Raw genomic sequence first — 13,143 nt, 5'->3', positions numbered from 1 at the left:
GACAATAAATTATTACGATTTTATTATTTTTTGTGTAATTGCAAAGTCCTAATTTAAAAAAAAAAAAATTTTCTCTTAATTTCAATGATTTCAAATTAAGGCTTATTTTGCTCTATCTCCATTATTTACGGAGATACGGCCATTTAAAGTTTAAGCTAACTTTTGAAGATAAAATCCTGGATTGTTAGAGTTTTTACGGGTTCGGGTCAGTTTGCTATGATGTTTTAGACTGCTTGGACGATAAATTACTGCGATTTTATTATTTTTTGTGTAATGACAATGGCCTTATTTCAAAAAAAAAAAAAAAAAATTTTTTTTAATTTCGATGATTCCATATTAAGGCTTATCTTGCTCTATCTCCATTATTTACGGAGATACGGCCATTTAAAGTTTTAGCTAACTTGCGAAGATAAAATCCTGGATTTTTAGGGTTTTGAACGGGTTCGGGTTTATTTGCTATGATGTTCTAGACTGCCTGGACGATAAATTACTACAGTTTTATTATTTTTTGTGTAGTTGCAAAGGCCTAATTCCAAAAAAAAAAAAAAAAAATTTTTTTTTTGACTTCGATGATTCCATATTAAGGCTTATTTTGCTTTATCTCCATCATTTACGGAGATACGGCCATTTAAAGTTTAAGCTAACTCTTGGAGATGAAATCCTGGATTGTTAGAGTTTTTACGGGTTCGGGTCAATTTGCTATGATGTTTAAGAGTGCCTAAACGCTCAATTACTACAATTTTATCATTTTATGTGTAGTTGCAAAGGCCTAATTTCAATAAAAAAAAAAAATTTTTTTTTTTAATTTCGATGATTCCAAATTAGAGCTTATTTTGCTCTATCTCCATTATTTACGGAGATACGGCCATTTGAAGTTTCAGCTAACTTTTAAAGATAAAATCCTGGATTTTTAAGGTTTTTACGGGTTCGGGTCTATTTGATATGATAATCTAGACTGCCTGGACGCTCAATTACTACAATTTTATTATTTTTCGAATAGTTGCAAAGGCCTTATTTAAAAAAAAAAAATTTTTTTTTTTTCAATTCCGATGATTCCAAATTGTGGCTTATTTTGCTCTATCTCCATTATTTACAGAGATACGGCCAATTGGAATTTAAGCTAACTATTAAAGATAAAATCCTGGATTGTTAGAGTTTTTACGGGTTCGGGTCAATTTGCTATGATGTTTAAGAGTGCTTGGACGATAAATTACTGCGATTTTATTATTTTTTGTGTAATAACAATGGCCTAATTTCAAAAAAAAAAAAATTTTTTTTTAATTTTGATGATTCCAAATTAGGGCTTTTTTTGCTCTATCTTCATTATTTACGAAGATACGGCCATTTGAAGTTTCAGCTAACTTTTAAAGATAAAATCCTGGATTTTTAAGGTTTTTCCGTGTTCGAGTCAATTTGATATGAAAATCTAGACTGTCTGAACGCTCAATTACTATAATTTTATTATTTTTTGAATAGTTGCAAAGGCCTTATTTAAAAAAAAAAAAATTTTTTTTTTTCAATTCTGATGATTCTAAATTGTGGCTTATTTTGCTCTATCTCTATTATTTACGGAGATACGGCCATTTGAAGTTTCAGCTAACTTTTAAAGATAAAATCCTGAATTTTTAAGGTTTTTACGGGTTCGGGTCTATTTGATATGATGATCTAGACTGCCTGGACGCTCGATTACTACAATTTTATTATGTTTTGTGTAATTGCAAAGGCCTAATTTCAAAAAAAAAAAAAAAAATTTTTTTTTAATTTTGATGATTCCAAATTAAGGCTTACTTTGCTCTATCTCTATTATTTACATAGATACGGCCATTCGAAGTTTCAGCTAACTTTTAGAGATAAAATCCTGGATTTTTAAGGTTTTTACGGGTTCGGGTCAATTTGCTATAATATTCTAGACTGCCTGGACTATAAATTACTACGATTTTATTATTTTTTGTGTAATTGCAAAGGCCTAATTTCGAAAAAAAAAAAAAAAATTTTTCCTAATTTCGATAATTCCATATTAATGCTTATTTTGCTCTATCTCCATTATTTACGAAGATACGGCCATTTAAAGTTTAAGCTAACTTTTGGAGATGAAATCCTGGATTTTTAAAGTTTTCAAGGGTTTCGATCTATTTGCTATGATGTTCTAGACTGCCTAGACGCTCAATTACTACAATTTTATCATTTTTTGTGTAGTTGCAAAGGCCTAATTTTAATAAAAAAAAAAATTTTTTTTTTTCATTTCGATGATTCCAAATTAGAGCTTATTTTGCGCTATCTCCATTATTTACGGAGATACGGCCATTTGAAGTTTTAGCTAACTTTTAAAGATAAAATCCTGGATTTTTAGGGTTTTGAACGGGTTCGGGTTTATTTGCTATGATGTTCTAGACTGCCTGGACGATAAATTACTACAGTTTTATTATTTTTTGTGTAGTTGCGAAGGCCTAATTCCAAAAAAAAAAAAAAAAATTTTTTTTTGACTTCGATGATTCCATATTAAGGCTTATTTTGCTCTATCTCCATTATTTACGGAGATACGGCCATTTGAAGTTTCAGCTAACTTTTAGAGATAAAATCCTGGATTTTCAAGGTTTTTACGGGTTCGGGTCTATTTGATATGATAATCTAGACTGCCTGGACGCTCAATTACTACAATTTTATTATTTTTCGAATAGTTGCAAAGGCCTTAAAAAAAAAAAAAAAAATTTTTTTTTTTTCAATTCTGATGATTCTAAATTGTGGCTTATTTTGCTCTATCTCCATTATTTACAGAGATACGGCCATTTGAAATTTAAGCTAACTATTAAAGATAAAATCCTGGATTGTTAGAGTTTTTACGGGTTCGGGTCAATTTGCTATGATGTTTAAGAGTGCGTGGACGATAAATTACTGCGATTTTATTATTTTTTGTGTAATAACAATGGCCTAATTTCAATAAAAAAAAAAAATTTTTTTTTTTAATTTCGATGATTCCAAATTAGAGCTTATTTTGCTCTATCTCCATTATTTACGGAGATACGGCCATTTGAAGTTTCAGCTAACTTTTAAAGATAAAATCCTGGATTTTTAAGGTTTTTACGGGTTCGGGTCTATTTGATATGATAATCTAGACTGCCTGGACGCTCAATTACTACAATTTTATTATGTTTTGTGTAATTGCAAAGGCCTTATTTCAAAAAAAAAAAAATTTTTTTTCTTAATTTCGACGATTCCAAATTAAGGCTTATTTCGCTCTATCTCTGTTATTCACGGAGATACGGCCATTTAAAGTTTTAGCTAACTTTTGGAGATAAAATCCTGGATTTTCAAGGTTTTTACGGGTTCGGGTCTATTTGATATGATAATAATCTAGACTGCCTGGACGCTTAATTACTACAATTTTATTTTTTTTCGAATAGTTGCAAAGGCCTTATTTAAAAAAAAAAAATTTTTTTTTTTTCAATTCCGATGATTCCAAATTGTGGCTTATTTTGCTCTATCTCCATTATTTACAGAGATACGGCCAATTGGAATTTAAGCTAACTATTAAAGATAAAATCCTGGATTGTTAGAGTTTTTACGGGTTCGGGTCAATTTGCTATGATGTTTAAGAGTGCTTGGACGATAAATTACTGCGATTTTATTATTTTTTGTGTAATAACAATGGCCTAATTTCAAAAAAAAAAAAATTTTTTTTTAATTTTGATGATTCCAAATTAGGGCTTTTTTTGCTCTATCTTCATTATTTACGAAGATACGGCCATTTGAAGTTTCAGCTAACTTTTAAAGATAAAATCCTGGATTTTTAAGGTTTTTCCGGGTTCGAGTCAATTTGATATGAAAATCTAGACTGTCTGAACGCTCAATTACTATAATTTTATTATTTTTTGAATAGTTGCAAAGGCCTTATTTAAAAAAAAAAAATTTTTTTTTTTCAATTCTGATGATTCTAAATTGTGGCTTATTTTGCTCTATCTCTATTATTTACGGAGATACGGCCATTTGAAGTTTCAGCTAACTTTTAAAGATAAAATCCTGAATTTTTAAGGTTTTTACGGGTTCGGGTCTATTTGATATGATGATCTAGACTGCCTGGACGCTCGATTACTACAATTTTATTATGTTTTGTGTAATTGCAAAGGCCTGATTTCAAAAAAAAAAAAAAAAATTTTTTTTTAATTTTGATGATTCCAAATTAAGGCTTACTTTGCTCTATCTCTATTATTTACATAGATACGGCCATTTGAAGTTTCAGCTAACTTTTAGAGATAAAATCCTGGATTTTTAAGGTTTTTACGGGTTCGGGTCAATTTGCTATAATATTCTAGACTGCCTGGACTATAAATTACTACGATTTTATTATTTTTTGTGTAATTGCAAAGGCCTAATTTCGAAAAAAAAAAAAAAAATTTTTCCTAATTTCGATAATTCCATATTAATGCTTATTTTGCTCTATCTCCATTATTTACGAAGATACGGCCATTTAAAGTTTAAGCTAACTTTTGGAGATGAAATCCTGGATTTTTAAAGTTTTCAAGGGTTTCGATCTATTTGCTATGATGTTCTAGACTGCCTAGACGCTCAATTACTACAATTTTATCATTTTTTGTGTAGTTGCAAAGGCCTAATTTTAATAAAAAAAAAAATTTTTTTTTTTCATTTCGATGATTCCAAATTAGAGCTTATTTTGCGCTATCTCCATTATTTACGGAGATACGGCCATTTGAAGTTTTAGCTAACTTTTAAAGATAAAATCCTGGATTTTTAGGGTTTTGAACGGGTTCGGGTTTATTTGCTATGATGTTCTAGACTGCCTGGACGATAAATTACTACAGTTTTATTATTTTTTGTGTAGTTGCGAAGGCCTAATTCCAAAAAAAAAAAAAAAAATTTTTTTTTGACTTCGATGATTCCATATTAAGGCTTATTTTGCTCTATCTCCATTATTTACGGAGATACGGCCATTTGAAGTTTCAGCTAACTTTTAGAGATAAAATCCTGGATTTTCAAGGTTTTTACGGGTTCGGGTCTATTTGATATGATAATCTAGACTGCCTGGACGATAAATTCCTGCAATTTTATTATTTTTTGTGTAGTTGCAAAGGCCTAATTCCAAGAAAAAAAAAAAAATTTTTTTTTGACTTCGATGATTCCAAATTAAGGCTTATTTCGCTCTATCTCTGTTATTCACGGAGATACGGCCATTTAAAGTTTTAGCTAAGTTTTGGAGATGAAATCCTGGATTTTCAAGGTTTTTACGGGTTCGGGTCTATTTGATATGATAATCTAGACTGCCTGGACGATAAATTCCTGCAATTTTATTATTTTTTGTGTAGTTGCAAAGGCCTAATTCCAAGAAAAAAAAAAAAATTTTTTTTTGACTTCGATGATTCCATATTAAGGCTTATTTTGCTCTATCTTCATCATTTACGGAGATACGGCCATTTAAAGTTTAAGCTAACTCTTGGAGATGAAATCCTGGATTTTTAAAGTTTCTAAGGGTTTCGATCTGTTTGCTATGATGTTCTAAACTGCCTGGACGCTCAATCACTACTATTTTATCATTTTATGTGTAGTTGCAAAGGCCTAATTTCAATTAAAAAAAAAAATTTTTTTTTTTAATTTTGATGATTCCAAATTAGAGCTTATTTTGCCCTATCTCCATTATTTACGGAGATACGGCCATTTGAAGTTTCGGCTAACTTTTAAAGATAAAATCCTGGATTTTTAAGGTTTTTACGGGTTCGGAACTATTTGATATGATGATCTAGACTGCCTGGACGCTCAATTACTACAATTTTATTATGTTTTGTGTAATTGCAAAGGCCTAATTTCGAAAAAAAAAAAAAAAATTTTTTCTTAATTTCGATGATTCTAAATTTAGGGTTATTTTGCTCTATCTCCATTATTCACGGAGATACGGCCATTTAAAGTTTTAGCCAACTTTTGGAGATAAAATCCTGGATTTTCAAGGTTTTTACGGGTTCGGGTCTATTTGATATGATAATCTAGACTGCCTGGACGCTCAATTACTACAATTTTATTATTTTTCAAATAGTTGCAAAGGCCTTATTTGAAAAAAAAAAATTTTTTTTTTTTTAATTCCGATGATTCCAAATTGTGGCTTATTTTGCTCTTTCTCCATTATTTACAGAGATACGGCCATTTAAAATTTAAGCTAACTATTAAAGATAAAATCCTGGATTGTTAGAGTTTTTACGGGTTTGGGTCAATTTGCTATGATGTTTAAGAGTGCCTGGACGCTCAATTACTACAATTTTATCATTTTATGTGTAGTTGCAAAGGCCTAATTTCAATAAAAAAAAAAAATTTTTTTTTTTAATTTTGATGATTCCAAATTAGAGCTTATTTTGCTCTATCTCCATTATTTACGGAGATACGGCCATTTGAAGTTTCAGCTAACTTTTAAAGATAAAATCCTGGATTTTTAAGGTTTTTACGGGTTCGGGTCTATTTGATATGATAATCTAGACTGCCTGGACGCTCAATTACTACAATTTTATTATTTTTCGAATAGTTACAAAGGCCTTATTTAAAAAAAAAAAAATTTTTTTTTTTTCAATTTTGATGATTCCAAATTGTGGCTTATTTTGCTCTATCTTCATTATTTACAGAGATACGGCCATTTGAAATTTAAGCTAACTATTAAAGATAAAATCCTGGATTGTTAGAGTTTTTACGGGTTCGGGTCAATTTGCTATGATGTTTAAGAGTGCCTGGACGCTCAATTACTACAATTTTATCATTTTATGTGTAGTTGCAAAGGCCTAATTTCAATAAAAAAAAAAAATTTTTTTTTTCAATTTCGATGATTCCAAATTAGAGCTTATTTTGCTCTATCTCCATTATTTACCGAGATACGGCCATTTGAAGTTTCAGCTAACTTTTAAAGATAAAATCCTGGATTTTTAAGGTTTTTACGGGTTCGGGTCTATTTGATATGATAATCTAGACTGCCTGGACGCTCAATTACTTCAATTTTATTATGTTTTGTGTAATTTCAGAGGCCTAATTTCGAAAAAAAAAAAAAATTTTTTCTTAATTCCGATAATTCCAAATTGTGGCTTATTTTGCTCTATCTCCATTATTTACAGAGATACGGCCATTTGAAATTTAAGCTAACTATTAAAGATAAAATCCTGGATTGTTAGAGTTTTTACGGGTTCGGGTCAATTTGCTATGATGTTTAAGAGTGCCTGGACGCTCAATTACTACAATTTTATCATTTTATGTGTAGTTGCAAAGGCCTAATTTCAATAAAAAAAAAAAAATTTTTTTTCTAATTTTGATGATTCCAAATTAGAGCTGAAGTTTTAGCTAACTTTTAAAGATAAAATCCTGGATTTTTAGGGTTTTGAACGGGTTCGGGTTTATTTGCTATGATGATCTAGACTGCCTGGACGCTTAATTACTACAATTTTATTATTTTTGTGTAATTGCAAAGGCCTAATTTCGAAAAAAAAAAAAAAAAATTTTTTCTTAATTTCGATGATTCCAAATTAAGGCTTATTTTGCTCTATCTCCATTATTTACGGAGATACGGCCATTTAAAGTTTCAGCTAACTTTTGGAGATAAAATTCTGGATTTTCAAGGTTTTTACGGGTTCGGGTCTATTTGATATGATAATCTAGACTGCCTGGACGCTTAATTACTACAATTTTATTATTTTTCGAATAGTTGCAAAGGCCTTATTTAAAAAAAAAAAAATTTTTTTTTTTTCAATCCCGATGATTTCAAATTGTGGCTTATTTTGCTCTATCTCCATTATTTACGGAGATACGGCCATTTGAAGTTTCAGCTAACTTTTAGAGATAAAATCCTGGATTTTCAAGGTTTTTACGGGTTCGGGTCTATTTGATATGATAATCTAGACTGCCTGGACGATAAATTCCTGCAATTTTATTATTTTTTGTGTAGTTGCAAAGGCCTAATTCCAAGAAAAAAAAAAAAATTTTTTTTTGACTTCGATGATTCCAAATTAAGGCTTATTTCGCTCTATCTCTGTTATTCACGGAGATACGGCCATTTAAAGTTTTAGCTAAGTTTTGGAGATGAAATCCTGGATTTTCAAGGTTTTTACGGGTTCGGGTCTATTTGATATGATAATCTAGACTGCCTGGACGATAAATTCCTGCAATTTTATTATTTTTTGTGTAGTTGCAAAGGCCTAATTCCAAGAAAAAAAAAAAAATTTTTTTTTGACTTCGATGATTCCATATTAAGGCTTATTTTGCTCTATCTTCATCATTTACGGAGATACGGCCATTTAAAGTTTAAGCTAACTCTTGGAGATGAAATCCTGGATTTTTAAAGTTTCTAAGGGTTTCGATCTGTTTGCTATGATGTTCTAAACTGCCTGGACGCTCAATCACTACTATTTTATCATTTTATGTGTAGTTGCAAAGGCCTAATTTCAATTAAAAAAAAAAATTTTTTTTTTTAATTTTGATGATTCCAAATTAGAGCTTATTTTGCCCTATCTCCATTATTTACGGAGATACGGCCATTTGAAGTTTCGGCTAACTTTTAAAGATAAAATCCTGGATTTTTAAGGTTTTTACGGGTTCGGAACTATTTGATATGATGATCTAGACTGCCTGGACGCTCAATTACTACAATTTTATTATGTTTTGTGTAATTGCAAAGGCCTAATTTCGAAAAAAAAAAAAAAAATTTTTTCTTAATTTCGATGATTCTAAATTTAGGGTTATTTTGCTCTATCTCCATTATTCACGGAGATACGGCCATTTAAAGTTTTAGCCAACTTTTGGAGATAAAATCCTGGATTTTCAAGGTTTTTACGGGTTCGGGTCTATTTGATATGATAATCTAGACTGCCTGGACGCTCAATTACTACAATTTTATTATTTTTCAAATAGTTGCAAAGGCCTTATTTAAAAAAAAAAAATTTTTTTTTTTTTAATTCCGATGATTCCAAATTGTGGCTTATTTTGCTCTTTCTCCATTATTTACAGAGATACGGCCATTTAAAATTTAAGCTAACTATTAAAGATAAAATCCTGGATTGTTAGAGTTTTTACGGGTTTGGGTCAATTTGCTATGATGTTTAAGAGTGCCTGGACGCTCAATTACTACAATTTTATCATTTTATGTGTAGTTGCAAAGGCCTAATTTCAATAAAAAAAAAAAATTTTTTTTTTTAATTTTGATGATTCCAAATTAGAGCTTATTTTGCTCTATCTCCATTATTTACGGAGATACGGCCATTTAAAGTTTCAGCTAACTTTTAAAGATAAAATCCTGGATTTTTAAGGTTTTTACGGGTTCGGGTCTATTTGATATGATAATCTAGACTGCCTGGACGCTCAATTACTACAATTTTATTATTTTTCGAATAGTTACAAAGGCCTTATTTAAAAAAAAAAAAATTTTTTTTTTTTCAATTTTGATGATTCCAAATTGTGGCTTATTTTGCTCTATCTTCATTATTTACAGAGATACGGCCATTTGAAATTTAAGCTAACTATTAAAGATAAAATCCTGGATTGTTAGAGTTTTTACGGGTTCGGGTCAATTTGCTATGATGTTTAAGAGTGCCTGGACGCTCAATTACTACAATTTTATCATTTTATGTGTAGTTGCAAAGGCCTAATTTCAATAAAAAAAAAAAATTTTTTTTTTCAATTTCGATGATTCCAAATTAGAGCTTATTTTGCTCTATCTCCATTATTTACCGAGATACGGCCATTTGAAGTTTCAGCTAACTTTTAAAGATAAAATCCTGGATTTTTAAGGTTTTTACGGGTTCGGGTCTATTTGATATGATAATCTAGACTGCCTGGACGCTCAATTACTTCAATTTTATTATGTTTTGTGTAATTTCAGAGGCCTAATTTCGAAAAAAAAAAAAAATTTTTTCTTAATTCCGATAATTCCAAATTGTGGCTTATTTTGCTCTATCTCCATTATTTACAGAGATACGGCCATTTGAAATTTAAGCTAACTATTAAAGATAAAATCCTGGATTGTTAGAGTTTTTACGGGTTCGGGTCAATTTGCTATGATGTTTAAGAGTGCCTGGACGCTCAATTACTACAATTTTATCATTTTATGTGTAGTTGCAAAGGCCTAATTTCAATAAAAAAAAAAAAATTTTTTTTCTAATTTTGATGATTCCAAATTAGAGCTGAAGTTTTAGCTAACTTTTAAAGATAAAATCCTGGATTTTTAGGGTTTTGAACGGGTTCGGGTTTATTTGCTATGATGATCTAGACTGCCTGGACGCTCAATTACTACAATTTTATTATTTTTGTGTAATTGCAAAGGCCTAATTTCGAAAAAAAAAAAAAAAAATTTTTTCTTAATTTCGATGATTCCAAATTAAGGCTTATTTTGCTCTATCTCCATTATTTACGGAGATACGGCCATTTAAAGTTTCAGCTAACTTTTGGAGATAAAATTCTGGATTTTCAAGGTTTTTACGGGTTCGGGTCTATTTGATATGATAATCTAGACTGCCTGGACGCTTAATTACTACAATTTTATTATTTTTCGAATAGTTGCAAAGGCCTCATTTAAAAAAAAAAAAATTTTTTTTTTTCAATTCTGATGATTCTAAATTGTGGCTTATTTTGCTCTATCTCTATTATTTACGGAGATACGGCCATTTGAAGTTTCAGCTAACTTTTAAAGATAAAATCCTGAATTTTTAAGGTTTTTACGGGTTCGGGTCTATTTGATATGATGATCTAGACTGCCTGGACGCTCGATTACTACAATTTTATTATGTTTTGTGTAATTGCAAAGGCCTAATTTCAAAAAAAAAAAAAAAAATTTTTTTTTAATTTTGATGATTCCAAATTAAGGCTTACTTTGCTCTATCTCTATTATTTACATAGATACGGCCATTCGAAGTTTCAGCTAACTTTTAGAGATAAAATCCTGGATTTTTAAGGTTTTTACGGGTTCGGGTCAATTTGCTATAATATTCTAGACTGCCTGGACTATAAATTACTACGATTTTATTATTTTTTGTGTAATTGCAAAGGCCTAATTTCGAAAAAAAAAAAAAAAATTTTTCCTAATTTCGATAATTCCATATTAATGCTTATTTTGCTCTATCTCCATTATTTACGAAGATACGGCCATTTAAAGTTTAAGCTAACTTTTGGAGATGAAATCCTGGATTTTTAAAGTTTTCAAGGGTTTCGATCTATTTGCTATGATGTTCTAGACTGCCTAGACGCTCAATTACTACAATTTTATCATTTTTTGTGTAGTTGCAAAGGCCTAATTTTAATAAAAAAAAAAATTTTTTTTTTTCATTTCGATGATTCCAAATTAGAGCTTATTTTGCGCTATCTCCATTATTTACGGAGATACGGCCATTTGAAGTTTTAGCTAACTTTTAAAGATAAAATCCTGGATTTTTAGGGTTTTGAACGGGTTCGGGTTTATTTGCTATGATGTTCTAGACTGCCTGGACGATAAATTACTACAGTTTTATTATTTTTTGTGTAGTTGCGAAGGCCTAATTCCAAAAAAAAAAAAAAAAATTTTTTTTTGACTTCGATGATTCCATATTAAGGCTTATTTTGCTCTATCTCCATTATTTACGGAGATACGGCCATTTGAAGTTTCAGCTAACTTTTAGAGATAAAATCCTGGATTTTCAAGGTTTTTACGGGTTCGGGTCTATTTGATATGATAATCTAGACTGCCTGGACGCTCAATTACTACAATTTTATTATTTTTCGAATAGTTGCAAAGGCCTTAAAAAAAAAAAAAAAAATTTTTTTTTTTTCAATTCTGATGATTCTAAATTGTGGCTTATTTTGCTCTATCTCCATTATTTACAGAGATACGGCCATTTGAAATTTAAGCTAACTATTAAAGATAAAATCCTGGATTGTTAGAGTTTTTACGGGTTCGGGTCAATTTGCTATGATGTTTAAGAGTGCGTGGACGATAAATTACTGCGATTTTATTATTTTTTGTGTAATAACAATGGCCTAATTTCAATAAAAAAAAAAAATTTTTTTTTTTAATTTCGATGATTCCAAATTAGAGCTTATTTTGCTCTATCTCCATTATTTACGGAGATACGGCCATTTGAAGTTTCAGCTAACTTTTAAAGATAAAATCCTGGATTTTTAAGGTTTTTACGGGTTCGGGTCTATTTGATATGATAATCTAGACTGCCTGGACGCTCAATTACTACAATTTTATTATGTTTTGTGTAATTGCAAAGGCCTTATTTCGAAAAAAAAAAAATTTTTTTTCTTAATTTCGACGATTCCAAATTAAGGCTTATTTCGCTCTATCTCTGTTATTCACGGAGATACGGCCATTTAAAGTTTTAGCTAACTTTTGGAGATAAAATCCTGGATTTTCAAGGTTTTTACGGGTTCGGGTCTATTTGATATGATAATAATCTAGACTGCCTGGACGCTTAATTACTACAATTTTATTTTTTTTCGAATAGTTGCAAAGGCCTTATTTAAAAAAAAAAAATTTTTTTTTTTTCAATTCCGATGATTCCAAATTGTGGCTTATTTTGCTCTATCTCCATTATTTACAGAGATACGGCCAATTGGAATTTAAGCTAACTATTAAAGATAAAATCCTGGATTGTTAGAGTTTTTACGGGTTCGGGTCAATTTGCTATGATGTTTAAGAGTGCTTGGACGATAAATTACTGCGATTTTATTATTTTTTGTGTAATAACAATGGCCTAATTTCAAAAAAAAAAAAATTTTTTTTTAATTTTGATGATTCCAAATTAGGGCTTTTTTTGCTCTATCTTCATTATTTACGAAGATACGGCCATTTGAAGTTTCAGCTAACTTTTAAAGATAAAATCCTGGATTTTTAAGGTTTTTCCGGGTTCGAGTCAATTTGATATGAAAATCTAGACTGTCTGAACGCTCAATTACTATAATTTTATTATTTTTTGAATAGTTGCAAAGGCCTTATTTAAAAAAAAAAAAATTTTTTTTTTTCAATTCTGATGATTCTAAATTGTGGCTTATTTTGCTCTATCTCTATTATTTACGGAGATACGGCCATTTGAAGTTTCAGCTAACTTTTAAAGATAAAATCCTGAATTTTTAAGGTTTTTACGGGTTCGGGTCTATTTGATATGATGATCTAGACTGCCTGGACGCTCGATTACTACA

Source organism: Copidosoma floridanum, unplaced genomic scaffold (assembly GCF_036245765.1).
Source record: "Copidosoma floridanum isolate Cflo_tuat_1 unplaced genomic scaffold, Cflo_Japanese_pri ptg000014l, whole genome shotgun sequence".
Classification (NCBI taxonomy): Eukaryota; Metazoa; Arthropoda; class Insecta; order Hymenoptera; family Encyrtidae; genus Copidosoma; species Copidosoma floridanum.
The sequence above is the reverse complement of the archived record's forward strand: the minus strand, read 5'-3'. Positions refer to the sequence as shown.